We start from the raw sequence: 16,878 nt of genomic DNA on the forward strand, positions 1-16,878 counted from the left end.
GAGTAATGCATGTCACTTCTGAGGTAGTTAGAAGCCTGCTCTAATTTAGTTCTTCTCCTGCCATATGAATATAGATGCCTGTGTTTCAGATGGTTCAGCTACAAGAGGGTACAGACTCTCAGTCTGTGTGATTGTGTTGAGCAGAGTTCTTCACAGGCTCACCTTGGATATTATGAACAAGAAATAAGTTGTTGTAGTATAAAGGCATTGAGTTTTGAGCCTTGTTTGTTATGCAGCATAGCTCAATTTATCCTGACTAATACACTCCCATTTTTCAGGTAAGAAAACTGAGCCCCAGAGAGGGGTAGTGACGTGCTCAAAGTCAATGGAGCTATGGCCAGAGCTGGGATTCCACTCCTGGTGGTCTCATGGGTTCATGTGGACAAAGGTAAAAGTAGACTGAAAACTGTAAACTACAGTGTGAAAGATGAGCTTGCTAAGGTGTTTTTCCAAAGGTCTGGTCTAGGGGAAACAGGCTCCACATTGCAGGGGGTGGAGGTAAAGATACAGAGATGCCACCATGGGCCTGCTGGTCTGGAGAATCTTGTGCTACCCTCCGAGTCTGAGGCTCTTGCCTCATCGAGACTGGTGGGTGGCATTTGGTGGCTATGAACATTGTGGGTGAACATTGCCCTACTTCCCAGTCCTCCCTTTTGTCCCCATCGTGGGGCTCTTTTGTCCTAAATGCCATAAGACCTATGTTTTTGGGGGTCAATTAGTTCAACTCTTTACTAGCCATTGTGTCTCCTGGACCACATGCTCAGCCAGGGGTCACCCAATCTGTGTGGGAGCACATTCTGCATTTTCCAAACCAGACTGGAGATTAGTCAGACTGCCCAGACTAGACCTCACACCTCCTTTGTTCTCCATCCCAGCCTCATTCCCAGCTGTCACAACACAGATGCAGATCCAACCAAAAGCCTCTCAAAAGAATTGAAGTGCATTCTAGGCAGAGGAAATAGCTTGAGCCAAGGCAGGAGATTTCAGAGAACTTGGTGTAGCAGAGACAACAGTTATGAATGAGTATTTTTAACTTTCCCTGATTCTCTGGTAAGAATTCTGGCCTTCTCGGTCACCTCCTGAGCTCACCTTTGTTGTTCAGAATCCAGGTAAAGTAGGAAATGGGCAGAAGGCACTAATGCTGCCAGATGGTTGAGATGGTTTACGTGGTGAAGAGCTAATATGGGAATACATGGAGGGGTAAGAAATAGAAAAGCCTCATGGCTGGGAGGTTGAGAGTGAGGAGAGAGGGTGAATTTCGGGGGAGATGCTATGTGAGAGATTGAAAGCAGCAGTGAGAGGAGGTTTTAAAGATGCTTATTGTGTGTTAATGCATGTCTCCCTTTGAAATTCTTGGAGATGCTGAGCAAATATTTGAATACTTTAAATTACTTTTTGGTTCCTGGATTGTTTCTTTCAATAGAACATTATGTTGAGACTGGACCACATAATCCACATCCATACTTGGGTTACATGACGTCAGGATCATGGTTGGGGGTGATAATCAGGGCAGAGAATATCAATATGTGAAGCTGTAGGGGATGATAAGAATCTTCAGAGCAGTGACAAGTTCATTTGTATTCCCTAGGGCATCTAGGTCACCCAAGTCCTGCCTACTGCTGTGTTCTTCACCTAGTGACTGTATGTGGGAGTAGTAGTAATAATATTTGCTCACATTTACCATGAATTTACCATATACCTGGAACATTTCTAAGGGCTTTACCTATATTATCTCAGTAATCCTCACAGCTACCCAATGAAGCAGGTATTATTATCATCTGCATCTTATAAATGAAGGAATTGAGGCATGGAAAGGGTACATGATTTACCCAAGGTTATGCCACTTGGAATTGATGGAGCCTGTATTTGAATTCAGGTAGTTTAACTCTTAATAACTATGATAAGGTTCAAAGCAATTGTTTTTAAAGGGTGGAAGGCTTTGGAAATCTCTGCAACATTTTTCTTATCCTTTTTTCTCTTTCTTCCTTTCCCCTCCTCTCTCTCTTTTGTGAAGGACTTACCATAGAATTATGTGAATTTATTGGATTTATAATATGGTTTACAGAGGCAACAGTTTTAGTTAAAGAAAATTGGCTTCCTTTTCAAAATGTCATGTTTCTCATTTTCTCTCAGCATCTTGGGCTTTTTTCAAGCTCCCCTCAGCTCCTAAGTCATTCAGAAGCATGCTTCACAATTAGAATGCTAGAAACCCTCAACCAGCCAATTTAGGTTTTGTGATTTGTTCAATAGGACACTTAAAATAAACCCAGGAGTTGATTGTGAAGGCGAGGAATGAGTGGGAGTTAGAAGGAAGAGGCAAAGAAGCAAATGTGAGGTAGTTGGGTGTCCACAGGGATGAGGGGCTCCGTTCTCCACCCATAAATGATTCAACCATCTGTTTATATGCCCTTCCAAAGGTACACACATCTTAATTTATCCATCCCTCCATCCCTCCTCCGTCCATCCACCTTTCCATTCATCTATTCAGTTATCCAACCAGATCCCTGTGTATCCATCATCCATCCATCTTAGCTTTTGGCTCATCCTGTAGCGCCTCAGTGCAGTGATGCTCACACTAGTTCTCAGGAATCCATCTGGAATGGCTGATCCACTACCATTTGTTGAACATCCTCTGCATACTGAGAATTGTCCTAGAGAGTTTATAAACATGAAGTTGTGTTTGTGTTCCCAACATGCCCAACACCTCTACAGAAGTGAAGCTCAGAGGAGTTAAATATTTTTTTCCAAGACCACACAGTTAATGAGAATCAAAATAGAAACAGAGAAAGTGAAGGGGGAGGGCTGGGAACTGGCACAAGGTTTGCTTCTAACATGGGATAGGGTCTTGGGGGACTGACTTACAGAAGATAGAGGGGCAGAAAGTTCAGTCAGGTGGGGTATGCACTAGTGTTCAGGGGTATATCAGTCACCTATAGCTGCATAACAAACCACCTCCAAATTCTCACCTCTATATCCCAGGAAATTTTAAGGATTTGGAGGTTACCTCCTAGGAGCCAGGAACAAAGGCCAGAATCTCTCCTTGGGCAAGGCTTAATTCTTTACCTCATGATTTTATTTTTTTTTATGTTAATTTATTTTTTAGAAAGAGAGACAGAGCATGAGCGGGGGAGGAGCAGAAAGAGAGGGAGACACAGAATCTGAAGTAGGCTCCAGGCCCTGAGCTGTCAGCACAGAGCCCAATGCGGGGCTCCAACTCACAAACCGTGAGATCATGGCCTGAGCCGAAGTCGGACACTTAACTGACTGAGCCACCCAAGTGCCCCAGTTCCTTACCACATGAGATTAAAGTTTGAGAAGTGTTGTTTAGGAAGAGGGGTGGAAGAGAGGTGGAATCTTGTTGCTTTTATCCTTGGACATCTTATCCTTTGAGTAAGCTCAGAACAAGATGGCATCTTAACAGCTTTTCTGTCCATGGTTGTTAAATTAAAAATTTTTCCCCTCGTGCCCCTTTTTCTCCCCCTCCACAGCAGAGTTCCTAGACTTGTTCTTCTCTATGGATCCCTCCCCACCAATAGCCAGGTGAAGCCTATGAATCTCTGCTCAATATAAAGGTTTTAAATGCGTAACAAATACATAGGAATCCAAAGAAAACCAATTATATTGAAAGATAGTTATACAAATGTTAAGAAAAACAATTTTGTGATATCTTGGTAAGTGTGCTTCTTTATTAATGCTTTAACTATCAACCTAGAGGAGAATTTGAAATAGTGTTGAATGTAGGGGCGCCTGGGTGGCTCAGTTGGTTAAGTGACCTTCTTTGGCAGGTCATGATCTCACAGTTTGTGGGTTTGAGCCCCGCATCGGGCTCTGTGCTGAGCGCTTGCTCGGAGTCTGGAGTCTGCTTCGGATTCTGTGTCTCCTTCTCTCTCTGCCCCTCCCCTGCTTGTGCTCTGTCTCACTCTGTCTCTCAAAAATAAATAAATGGTAAAAAAATTTGTAAGTAGTGTTGAATGTAAATATTTCAAAATATATGACGTATATAGCAACTGTTAGGTGATATGAAAAAAATCCATGGGTTTAAATGGTGAAAGCCCAGGTCTTTCTTCTTCTTTTTTTAAAATGTTTATTCATTTTTGACAGAGATAGAGAGAGTGTGAGCAGGAGAGGGGCAGAGAGAGAGGGAGACACAGAATCCAAAGCAGCTCCAGGCTCCACGCTGTCAGCACAGAGCCCGATGCGGGGCTCAAACCCATGAGCTATGAGATCATGACTTGAGCCGAAGTCAGGCGTTTAACCAGCTGAGCCACCCAGGCGCCCCTTGTCCTTCTCATACTACTGTGGTTTGTTGCCCATATTCATAATGGAAGAAAATACTAAGTTTCAGTGGGAAAAAAGAGTAATTTTTTTCCTGCCTAAGTTCAAAGATCACTGAATTCTTTCCATAGACCTGTCCAATCCAGGCAAAGAAACTCTGCTTTGAAGTCTCGCATGATATGAACTTATTTTTAACTGGATACTGAATGAAAATTCAATTTGTTTTGAGAAATTTTTGAGAAGTTTGCAAGAGTCATTGAGATAATTGGAGGCACCCTGGAGCTGCACGAAACTTAAACTGGGACTTGGTGTACTGGTGGCTGATGGATTGATGGATAAGTGGGAGGGAGGCTGTTGATGGCCTATAATCCCCTCTTCTGGAAAGTTATAGTGTGTGGCATGGCTCACAGGTGGGCATGATTTTCCTATTATCAGTAATGACATTTAAATTTATTCAACCCAAAAGCACTGGCCCAGTGCCAGGTGAGGGTAGAAGAAAAATAAATGAAAATTAAGAAAAGCTGAAAGAAAACCAACTGTGCACAGCCTTTGGGGAATCCATTTGCAGCCACCCAGAGTCAGTGAGTCCATCTGGATAAAGCCAACATTTCCACACTTTTCAAGACAGAAAAAGAATGGACGAGACCCAAGAGCAAGACTCATGTTTGAAGAAAAGGCATTTCCAGCGTGACCCACAAAGATTTGATTATGCTAATCACTTTTTGCATAATTTTCACTCGCACTGTCAAGCTTCCACTCACAGAAGGGTTTTCCTCTATGTTCCGTTTTAAGGGATGTGAAGGCAGACGTTGGCTGTCGGACGCGTGCCAATGCTGTCAGAGCAGAGCATTTCCTTAGCAACTTGGGGGCCAGGAACCCTTTCATAGTTTTATGTAATTGGCACCAGCCCCTGTCCTGCAGGTGACAGACAGGCTCTAGCGTGGATCCCCCTGGGGATCCAGTCAGGATAGAAGCCTAGTGGTGAGGTTGGGGAACATTCTTATCCAGGCCACTTGAATTGTCAGAAGTTGGACAATGCAGAGGTGAGAGGGAGAGACCTTCCTCTCTCTGCTTAGGCCAACCTGCTGCTTCAAAGTCCGCCTGACAGCCTGCAAACTAACATTTGAGTCACCAGAGCCTTCCTGAAAATCCACGGGATGGAAGCAGGGAACCCTCTGGGGGCATTCAGCCAATGGGCACTACCCTGGTGTAGGGCTGAGCCGAGCACACAGAGCCCCAAGAAGAGATGTTATCAGTGCTGGAGGGAAACTGAAGGTGCATGTTACCCTTCGAAGGTTGGGTTGCTCCTTAGATGCACTGTGTCCAAGATGGGACTCGACACCATGAATAGTCCATCAGTGTATCCTACTAATTTCATCTAATTATCTTTGAAATCTGTCCACTTCTCTCCATTTCTACTACCCTCTCCCTAATCCCTGCCACCATCATCCCTCTCCAAGAGTCTAGGATCTAAGTAACTGCAATGAACTCATCACTGATCTATGTCTCACTGTGTCCATTTTGCTGATTTTCCTGTGAACTTTTATAAGCAAAGGGGAGAAAATGCATTGTTGAGTAGCTACTAAGGTTTAATTCTTTAATTAATCCATTCATTTAATATTTGTTGAGTATCTTTGATGTCCTGCAAGCTCTGTTTGGGGCCTGTCAGGCTGGGATGTGTGGTCACATTATCTCTGGTGGCACTGAGTGTTAACCTACGATCGTCTCAAAGTTAAGTATCTCTGTTCTTAGTCGATGATGATTACCAACGCTTGACCATTTTACTTTTTCTGTGTTGATGAAATGTTGCAAACAGAATGAGGAATTTGGAAAGAAGAACCAAGAAACTATCATCCCAAACTAGCACATGTGAACATTTAATCATTTGCTTTAACTATTTCTTAAAAGGATAAGTAAAATGCTATGCTTCGTGTCTAAGTGCCCTTTGCACCCTCCTCAATCCTATTCTCCAGTCCTCCAGTCACCCCTGTCCTCAGTTGACATATTCTTCCTGCTCATGTTTTAATACCTACATTACATATGGATGTATTTATAATCTCTCTCTTTGCCTTTGTGAATTTAAAAAATTAACATAAGTGGGGCACCTGGGTGGTTCAGTTGGTTAAGCATCTGACTCTTGGTGTTGGCTCAGGTCATGATCTCTAGGTTCATGAATTTGAGCCCCACATCAGGATCTGCACTGACAGTGTGGAGCCTGCTTGAGAATCTCACTCTCTCCCTCTCTCTGCCCCTCTCCTGCTCTCACACGCTCTCTCTCTCTCAAAAAGAAATTAAATAAGGGATACTGTGCTGTAAACATTTTGAGACTTGATTTTAAAAATTCAAACGTTAAGTTAAAAAGTTTTTTTAATGTTTATTCTTGAGAGAGGGAGAGACACAGCATGAGCGGGGGAGGGGCAGAGAGAGAGGGAGACACAGAATCTGAAGCAGGCTCCAGGCTCTGAGCTGTCAGCACAGAGCCTGACGCGGGTCTCGAACTCACAGACCACGAGATCGTGACCTGAGCCAAAGTCAGACGCTTAACTGACTGAGCCATCCAAGAGCCCCCCAAACATTAAGTTTTAGAATTTCCTCCATGCTGATGACATAGATCAAGTACATACATTTTAGCTGCTGTGGCTATTCCAGCGCAATTTGCCTCTGTGTTTTTCTATTGAGGGATTTTTAGGTTGTCCATACTTTTGTTTCTGATGACAAACAATCCTGCACGGAAACATCTATACCTTTCTCCTTGATCACACATATGGGATATTTGTATGTCTTCGGTCTTTACCAGATACTGACAAATGGCTTTCTAAAGAGGCTATCTTGTCATGTGGCAGGGAAGTTCTAGAATTGGGAATCAGGTTACCTAGTTCTAGTCTAATTCTGGCATCAACTCACAATATGCCCTCCAGCTTTCCCTTGCTTGCCCTCAGTCTCCCCATCTTTAAGATGAAGATCTGGACTAGGATATTTCTACAGTTCCCTCCTCCTGAGCTGGTTCAAAAAGGTGTTTTGTGGAAATATCTGCTCTCCTAGAAACAAAGAAATGTCTCAGAGGCAGGTTTTCTGTAAGCCCTAGAAAGGGGTTTATTGTGGAAGGCACTTGACACTTGGAGCTCCTACCAACTGCTGGACACTTTTGTTTTTCATTTACTTGACTCATGAGATTAAATGGTTTGCTCAAGACCACAGAGCTAGGATGAGCACTGGGTGTTGTATGGAAACCAATCTGACAATAAATTTCATATTAAAAAAAGCCCCACAGAGCTAGGAATGATCAGAACTGAGACTTGAACCCAGGACTTGGGGGTTCTAGAGCCTGAGTTCTGTCTATCATGCAAGATGCTTTTGCTTTGCCACAGGGCAAGTTCTCTCACAACACCCGTTTGGGTTGTTGAAATGGTTTTATTCTTGGGAGTCAATGGGAAGGCCATCAATGCCAAGGACACCTTCCCTGGACCCTGCCCCAGAAATGTAGAGCTGAGCCTTGTAGACATGAGGAGGGTGTAAGAAAGAGCCCTCCTTTGGAGGGAAGGGAAGGAGCAGGTGGGACTAAGCCAGAGGCTGAGGACACCACAAAAGCATGAACTCTGAAGGCATTTATCCTCTGACCACAGCCAATGAACCAGTGAGGAATCGGCATCAATACGAAGCAAATTAAACACCAGCTCCAGTTAATTAGTAAGCACAGCTGCTTGCTTTCCTGCATTCAATTTCAGACTCACATTATGAATTGCCTCCCTGGAGAAACCAGCCTCCTCCTCCCCAAAGAAGGCCTTGATCCAATAAACCAACTTTTAACCCAGCAGCATCTTTCAGTCGAAGGACGATGGCAACTTATCTCTGGGTCCTAGCTCTGTGGTGACACAAATTCTCTAAGCTGCCCAGTCTCACTCAAGGTTAGTAATTAAGGCATAATTGAAATGAAATTAATTGCAATAAGTGTGTAATTAGCACAGCCATTGATTAAGGGCATTTGAAACACAGTCTGTGCATGAGACATTGATTGCCATGCTTTTTTTTTTTTTTAATAAATGTAATTGCAGTGATATCTTTTGTTACTCCAGAAGGTCTTTTTTTGTGTAATGAATTTCCACAGGAAGGACTGGCCTTGAAGCCATCTGACTTCCTGAAATTCAGAGATATATAGAGAATATTCCAGGCCCCAGATGTGTTGGGCACAAGCTCTTTTGCCCAGATTTTGTATAGGATCTGTTTCAAGGTGGCCTGCTGGCCCAAAGACATCTTTGTTCAAATTAGAGAAAGGCACGCTTTCTCATGCCAGGTGCATAGCTTGGCCAGGGGAGCATGGGCTAGGTTTTAACCCTCACCGTCCCATCCAGCTAGGCAGTGCAGTGAACAACTTTTACATCCATACACAGCCAACTTGATATTCTTCTCCATGTGGAGCGATATGATGGGAAGGCAGAACCAGACCTTGCTGGCTTGAAGCTTGTCTTGGGAACAAAGCCTACAGGTGCCTTCTGCCCCCTGGCCACCTTAATTGGTTGGATGTTATGCAGAAGCTGTTAGCAGTAGCCATAAGGGAAGACAATTGGACTGGGCTGGGTAAGGTGTGCTGGGTGGGGTATAATCTGGCCACAGGACTGGGTGGTGGGTAGGCAGTAACAGTCATGGGCAGTCTGTGGTCCTGACTGCACTATTGGAGGAGGCATGGTGACTTTAAGACAATCAGGCTGGTATTCATATACAGGGATCAGATGTGGCAGAAGGGTGGACGAGACCTGCCAAGGGGTTGGTGGGCAGTCGGACTGTGGTCACCTGGGGTCCCAGACTGAGTCTGGGACAGTGGGGTCCAGCTCTGAGTCTGTGGAGGGGGATACAGTATGTCAGTGTAGCTGATCTACTCCAGGCCCCTCTCCTGGATGGGGCTGAAGTTCAAGGTCGAATGGGACAGTCAGATAGCCTGCCCATTGACTCCCAAGAATAAAATCATTTCAACCACCCAAACGGGTGTTCTGAAAGAACCTGCCCTGTGGCAAAGCAAAAGCATCTTGTCAGGGACAGTCAGGCTTTAAATAATCAAACAGACTTCCATATCCCCCTAATTATAGGGTGGAGCCAGGTGGGCTACATGCTCTCTGTTTACCTCTCCAGATCCACACTCTACCTTCCCCCCTCTACCCTTTCTCTGTGCCCTGGAAGCTGATCACTGTGGACTGCATCAATGGCTCTTCTGTCCTCTGCTTTTAGGTTGGGGTGTGGGCCAATGGGGGCTTGGCCAGAGACCAGAGGGAGGGAGGGAAATGGGGTATTTATTCCCCCAGATCACTGGAACTTGGCTGTGTCCTTACTGAATGGTACAGCTCTCCACTCAGCTCTCGGGTTCTGGTACAGCTTCCTCCCCACTAGGCCAAGGGGTGTTAATGTTGCCCCACTGTTTCTGGCTCTGGAGCACCGCCTAAGCCACTCTGTGTTTCCCTTCACCTTAACTTATCTTTGTAAATGGTCTCTTTTAAACCTTGGGTTACTCAGCCTGGCTGTGCCATATTTTTCTTCTGGGGGACCAACTGGGTTGGTAGAAATACAGGGGACTATGAGAAGGGACCACGAGGAGCACTGGCTTGCTCTGGTGTGCATGTGTGTGCGTGTGCGTGTGTGTGAAGGAATGCTTGTTTGCAATTAAAACTGCTATTTGAAAGAGGAATAAAGGTTAAGCAGTGTGAGAAAGTGGGAGATAAAAGGAATTTCTCTGAAGAGGAAGAGCAGTGCAAAGGCCCTGAGGTGGGAGGGGAGAGTGAAATGTCCTTGAGGCCTGGGAGGAGGCTGAGTTCCTGCTGGCATACGTTGCCTCTTCTGGCCAAGATCGGGGGCAGCTCTGGTCCCTGAAGCTTGCAGCAGCCTTCTAGAAGCCAGAGGCCTTTTGGACACAAGCATCTTTGACTTTCAGGGTTATATACCCTATCTGGGGTCTGCCTAAGCCCCTGTGGCATGACCTAGAGGCCTTTCAGCCATTTCCTCCAGCAAGAGAGTCTCCCTTTCCTGAAATCTACACACATCTTTTGATGTGCTTCCTAAGGGCACAGTAAGCCATGTGTGTCTTTGACCCCCTGGAACCAGACTTACCTAAAAATGAATCCTCTCTACTCTGGGCCTGCTACAAGGTAGACACCTCTTAGAGCCCCATTTTCTCACCTGTAAAATGGGGACAGTAAAACCCACTTACACAAGACATCTCTCAGCTCTCCTACCCTCTCCTGGCCTAGTTCTGGACTTCAGAAGCCCAGTCTCTCTTGGCTGGCTGCTGCAGTCTCCCACCTTCAGATTTGATCTCACATGACCCCCTGCTCCATTTTTTCAGCCAGGTTGCTCCTTCTGAAATGTTTGATCTCATAACACCCATAACAGTAATACCTCCATGGCTCCCCAGGGCTCTTGGCAGTGGGGCACCAGATACACCTGGAAAGTTTTTATTTTTTAAAATTGTGGTGAAAACACATAGCGTAAAATGTAACTGGCTCAATTGGTTAAGTGTTTGACTTCAGCTCAGGTCGTTATCTCACGGTTCATGGGTTTGAGCCCTGCATCAGGCTCTGTGCTGAAAACTCAGAGCCTGGAGCCTGCTTCAGATTCTGTGTCTCCCTCTCTCTCTGCCCCTCCCCTGCTCATGCTCATGCTCTGTCTCTCTCTCTCAAAAACAAATAAACATTAAAAAAAAATTAAAATTAACTTAAAAAAGTACTATTTTAACCATTTTTAATTATGCAATTGATGAATGTTAATTATATTTACATTGTTGTGCGACAGAACACCTCTTCATCTTCTACCCATGAAACGGCTCCCCGTTCCCTTCCCCCAACCCCTAGCAGCCACCTGTGGATTTGATAGCTTGAGGTACCTCATATAAGTGCAAGCATAGAATATTTGTTTCAGTGTCTGGCTTATTTCACTCAACACGCTGCCCTCAAGATGGAGGTGCTCGTCCCTTTTGTGGCACGTGGCAGAATCTCCTTCCTTTGAAGACCGAATAATATTTCAGTGTTTGTGTAGACCGTATTGTCTATCCTTTCATCCACTGGTGGACACTTAGGTGGCTTCTACTTCTTGGCTACTGTGAGTAATGCTGCTGGGAGCAAGCATGGATGTACAAATACCTCGTTGAGACCCTGCTTTCAATTGCTTTGGACATATATCCACAAGTGAGATTGCTGGATCACATGGTAGTTCTGTTTTTAGTCTTTTGAACGACCATCATACTGTTGGAAAGGCCTTAAAAATATGGCTGCCTGGGTCCACCCTGAAAGATGCTGACTCAGAAGGTCTGGAGGTGATGTGGGGGGAGGGTCGGGGGAGTTGAGAATCGAGTCTAAATTCCTGAGCTTGGTATAACAGACTCCTTGGTGGTCTAACTCCCTAGCCTCTGCCACGGTCTCCTCCTCATATTTATAGTTGAGAAATATCCATCTGCTTGTCTTGCTGGACACATCAGGGACCTTCATTTTCTCCAGGCCTGTGCACACACTCTACCTTCCAGCCAGAGTTCCCCGTTTCTCTTCTGTGCCTGGAAAACCTCAGTTCATTTGGCAAAGTTCAGCTCAGATAATGGTCACCTCCATTAGGAAAGCCCTTCCCTTCCTGGTCGTGGCTCCTCGTGGCCAGCAGCCAGACTAAGCCCCACAGAGGAGGGCACAGAACCAGTTCAGTCCTTGTAATGTCCACACAAAGAGCCATTTTTTTTTTTTTTTTAATCTTCATCAGCAGCTTTGGAACAAAGTTTGAAACACACACATGCCATGGTTGCCATGGTTACTATAAAGGCATTCTAAATGTAGATGATTGCATAATCAGCTGGAATAACTCTTCTGGGGAAAAAAAAAAGTTTTTGACCCTCCTCTTGCAATGAACCCAAGGACCGTGGGTGTGATGCTACATAGAATCACTGTGGAATGATGCCTTTGGGCCGGGGGAACTGTAAGACTTGCCTGCAGAGTGCCCCATGCCACCAACCAGGACAGAGCTTTCATTCGGCAGATGGGTAAAGGAGGCCCAGAGAGGAGAAGCAACTTTCTCTGAGTTCCACAGAGAGCGAGAACCTGAGCCAGGACAGGCTCCAGGTCACCAGGGGCAGGGTGGCATGGGGGCAGGAGCTCTGAACCGGATATGAGACAGACTTAAATATAAACCGTGGCTCTTGGAGCTTCAGGTTTTAAACTTGGGATGTTACTTGTATTAGTTAGTGTAATTAATGCTGGTTGCTATAACAAACAACTCCAAAATCTCAGTGGCTTTTCTTTTCTTTTTTTATTAAAAAATTTTTTTTAATGTTTCTTTTATTTTTGAGAGAACGAGAGACAGAGCATGAGTAGGGGAGGGGCAGAGAGAGAGGGAGACACAGAATCTGAAGGAGTTTCCAGGCTCTGAGCTGTCAGCACAGAGCCCGATGTGGGGCTTGAACTCAAGAACCGTGAGATCATGATCTGAGCTGAAGTCGGATGCTTAACTGACTGAGCCACCCAGGCACTCCTCAGTGGCTTTTCAACAATAAAAGTTTTGTGTTTTTTGCTTATGATACAGAACAATTGGGCGTTTGATAGATGGGCTCCCATATAGTGACTCAGGAATCCAGGCTCCTTTCATCTCTTGGCTCTGCCATTTCCAAGGATCCTGAAGAACAGGTGACAAAGGGCCTCCTTCTGCAAGGTGGAGACAGGGTGACAAGCATGGTGGATCCATAAGAGGAAACAAGGGAGGGGCGCCTGGGTGGCTCAGTCGGTTAAGCGGCCGACTTCAGCTCAAGTCATGATCTCGCGGTCCGTGAGTTCGAGCCCCGCGTCGGGCTCTGGGCTGACAGCTCAGAGCCTGGAGCCTGTTTCGGATTCTGTGTCTCCCTCTCTCTGACCCTCTCCTGTTCATGCTCTGTCTCTCTCTGTCTCAAAAATAAATAAACGTTAAAAAAAAATTAATTAAAAAAAAAAAAGAGGGAACAAGGGAAAAAGCTATCCTCCAGCCACAAATATCTGTTAGGATTGCTGCATTTTGAGGTCTATTTATTACCTCAGCCAAACTTAGCGTCGTCTAATGTAAAGATTGAAAGTCTCTGGAGCAGAGCAAGGAGATGATTACCCATCTTGGGGACCTATTAAAGCCTTCCGCTTCTGCCTGGCCCCATCCCCAGATGCTTTGTTGGAACTCACCTTTTAGGGAGGCCACAAGATGGAGGGAAAGATCAGAAACTTTGAAATCATGCAGACCTGAATTTTATCTTTGTTTTATTAACCATGGGATCTTGGGCAAGTTATTTATCTTCTCAGAGCTTCTATTTCTTGGTCAAAACAGAATAATTAATAAAGATGCAAAGATTAAGTGAGCCATATATAGAACAGCATGTGCCCATAGTAGGTGCTCAATAAACATGCTCTTTCTCATCTTTCTGGTTCTAGGACATTTTCAGAACCTAGAATCTACTGGCCCTTTAGAACTGGGACCACTTGTTCCTCCATACTGTGTCCTCACCTCTTGCATCTTCACCTCTTTTTTTTTTTTTTTAATTTTTTTTTTAATTTTTTTTAACGTTTATTTATTTTTGAGACAGAGACAGAGCATGAACGGGGGAGGGTCAGAGAGAGGGAGACACAGAATCTGAAACAGGCTCCAGGCTCTGAGCCGTCAGCACAGAGCCCGACACGGGGCTCGAACTCACGGACTGCGAGATCATGACCTGAGCCGAAGTCGGCCGCCCAACCGACTGAGCCACCCAGGCGCCCCAGCATCTTCACCTCTTTTTATCCTCAGCCTGATAGCTGTACTTTGGGCATATTCCGTGAGAGAAGCTCTACCTTCTTAGCCTCTGCCAGCACCCCAAGCTCTATCCTGGGATGCCGTCAACCCCAACAGGACAGAGTTGGCTAGGCTGGTGGACAACTCTTAGGTTCCACGGGCCAAACCAGGCAGTGTATGGAAGCCAGGAGGTGGCTGGATTTCATTCTAAGTGCAACCAGAAACCACTGAAGGATGTTACAACCTGAGAGAAGAATGACATAATTTACATTTTAAAAGGGATGCTGGTGTGTTTTCCCCACCCCCCTGCTCAGTAGAGAATGAATTGTAGAGATACAGGACTGAAAGCAGGGAGATCTGATAATGTGGGAGTCGTTGGGGTGGAGGGAGGTAGGCAGATTTAAGAAACATTTGGAAGGGGGAATCAATGAACCTTGAGGCTGGGAAGTGTCTCAGAACACAAGGAGCTGAAAGTGATCAGAGGGCCTATGAAGACTAAGGAGGGTATGCAAGAGAGATTTGAAACATGGAACATTGTTATTTTTCAGCAAGGCACAACAATAGCAGTGGTATCTAAAGGTTCAGGTACAGAAAACTCCACTGAGCTAAAGAAAGATTTCAATCTATAGCTGGAAAGCCTTCCTATATAAATAAGAAAAAGAAGCCATCCCATAGTCACTGCCAGGAGAAATTTTAAATTTCAAGGATAAAGAAACAATCTTATAAGTGTACTTGAAGGTAAACATTTTCAAAAGAAACAAAGGGAAAAAAACAGACTGATTTGACTGCAGATTTCTTCACAAATATTAAATACAGAAGAAAAGAATCAGAGGCAAAGCTTTGAAGGAAAAGTTACCCCAAAATTCTGTGCCCAGGCAAGAGGTCATTTATATTGGATGACAACTTAAAAACATTGTTAGGTATACAGAGACAGAGATTTTATCACTTGTATATATTTTTTTTCTGAAAAAAAAAAAAAGGCTAGAAAATGCATTTCAAAATATCAAGGTCTGAAGCAAACACTTAAAGAATGGAAAATTCAGGTGGCACCTGGGTGGCTCAGTTGATTAAGCATCTGACTATTGGTTTCGGCTCAGGCCATGATCTCAGGGTTCATGAGTTTGAGCCTCACACTGGGCTCTGGGCAGAGCCTGCTTGGGATATTCTCTCTCCCTCTCTCTCTCTCTCTCTCTCTCTCTTTCTGCCTCTCTGTCTTTCTCTGTACCCCTTCCCTGCTTGTGCTGTCTCTGTCTCTCTCAAAATAAATACATACATTTTTTAAAAAATGGAAAATTCAAGATATCAATGGCGGGCAGTAAGAATAGAAATAGTTTAAACCTAGCATCAATCTAAACAGATCTTTAAATGAAAAGCAAATGTCATAAAGAACTCTTGAAACAATGAAAATAATAATAGCTAATGGTTGGGGACCACTTCCTATATAGTAGGCACTAAATGCTCTACCCGTATTAATTGATTTAATTCTTGTATCTTCTGAGGTGGGCACTTTTAGAAACCCTAATTTGAAAAATGAGGAAGCTGAATATAGAGAGGTTAAGTAATTCTCCCAAGGTTATACGCACATGAACCCAGGAAATCTGACTCCAGAGCTTGTGTGGCCAGTTATACTCCTTTCTTTTTCTTTTTTTTTTTTTTTAAATTTTTTTTAACATTTATTCATTTTTTGAGACAGAGAGAGACAGAGCATGAACGGGGGAGGGGCAGAGAGAGAGGGAGACACAGAATCTGAAACAGGCTCCAGGCTCCGAGCTGTCAGCACAGAGCCCGATGTGGGGCTCGAACTCACGGACCATGAGATCATGACCTGAGCTGAAGTCGGACGCCTAACCGACCAAGCCACCCAGGCGCCCCTATACTCCTTTCTATATATACTGGAGGGAGAGGGTAATAAAAATAAAAGTAGCCATGGGGTGAATCTTGCAAATCTGTGTAAATAAAGATTTGCACAGGAGAAAGTTCTGGTGGATGTTCAATCAAGATACCTTCCCACAAAAACACATAATAATCTTGAAAGAAAAAAATATTTTTTAATGTTTATTTTTTAGAGAGAGATAGACAGAGTGCAAGTGCAGTGGAGGTTGGGCAGAGAGAGACAGGGACACAGAATCTGAAGTAGGCTCCAGGTCCTGAGCTGTCAGCACAGAGCCCGATGGGGGCTTGAACCCATGAACAGCGAAATCATGACCTAAGCTGAAGTTGGACGCATAACTGACTGAGCCACCCAGGTGCCCCAAGAATAAAAAATAGTTTTAAAGTTTGGGTTATTTGACTTAGGAGTGCTACCTCTGTAATTATGTCCTAAGAAATAATTAGAAATATACCCAAAGGATATTTTGTACAAGGATATTTATTGCACAAATGACCAACAATTTATAATTAGTTCAATTCAATAATTTTTTTTTAATTCAATAAAATTTGATGCTAAACATTCATATGGCAGAAAAACATGTAGTCATTCACACTATACCATGGAGGAAGATCCAGAGACATGAATTAGGATATAGATTCAGACCCAAATTAACAATGAATTGAACTCGATGGACGTTTCCTTTTCCCTCACGCAGAGGTCTGGAGACGGTCAGTCCCGGGCTTGCAGCGGCTCTGCTCCATGAGGTCACTAAGGGACCCAGCCTCCTCCTATCTTGTTGCTCTGCCTCTGTACAGCATGGTGCAAGGCCGCCCACATTTCATCCTCATTCCCTGAGAGGTAGCTGAAAGTGGCCAAAGAGAGCAATGGAGGGCATGTGTCTTTTAGTGCAACATTTGGAAATAGTATATACATCACTTCCACTGGTTAGAACTGGGTCACATGGCTACCCCCTAGCTGCAAGGGAATCT

The sequence above is a fragment of the Panthera tigris genome, chromosome A3 (genome assembly GCF_018350195.1).
Source record: "Panthera tigris isolate Pti1 chromosome A3, P.tigris_Pti1_mat1.1, whole genome shotgun sequence".
In the NCBI taxonomy this organism is placed as follows: Eukaryota; Metazoa; Chordata; class Mammalia; order Carnivora; family Felidae; genus Panthera; species Panthera tigris.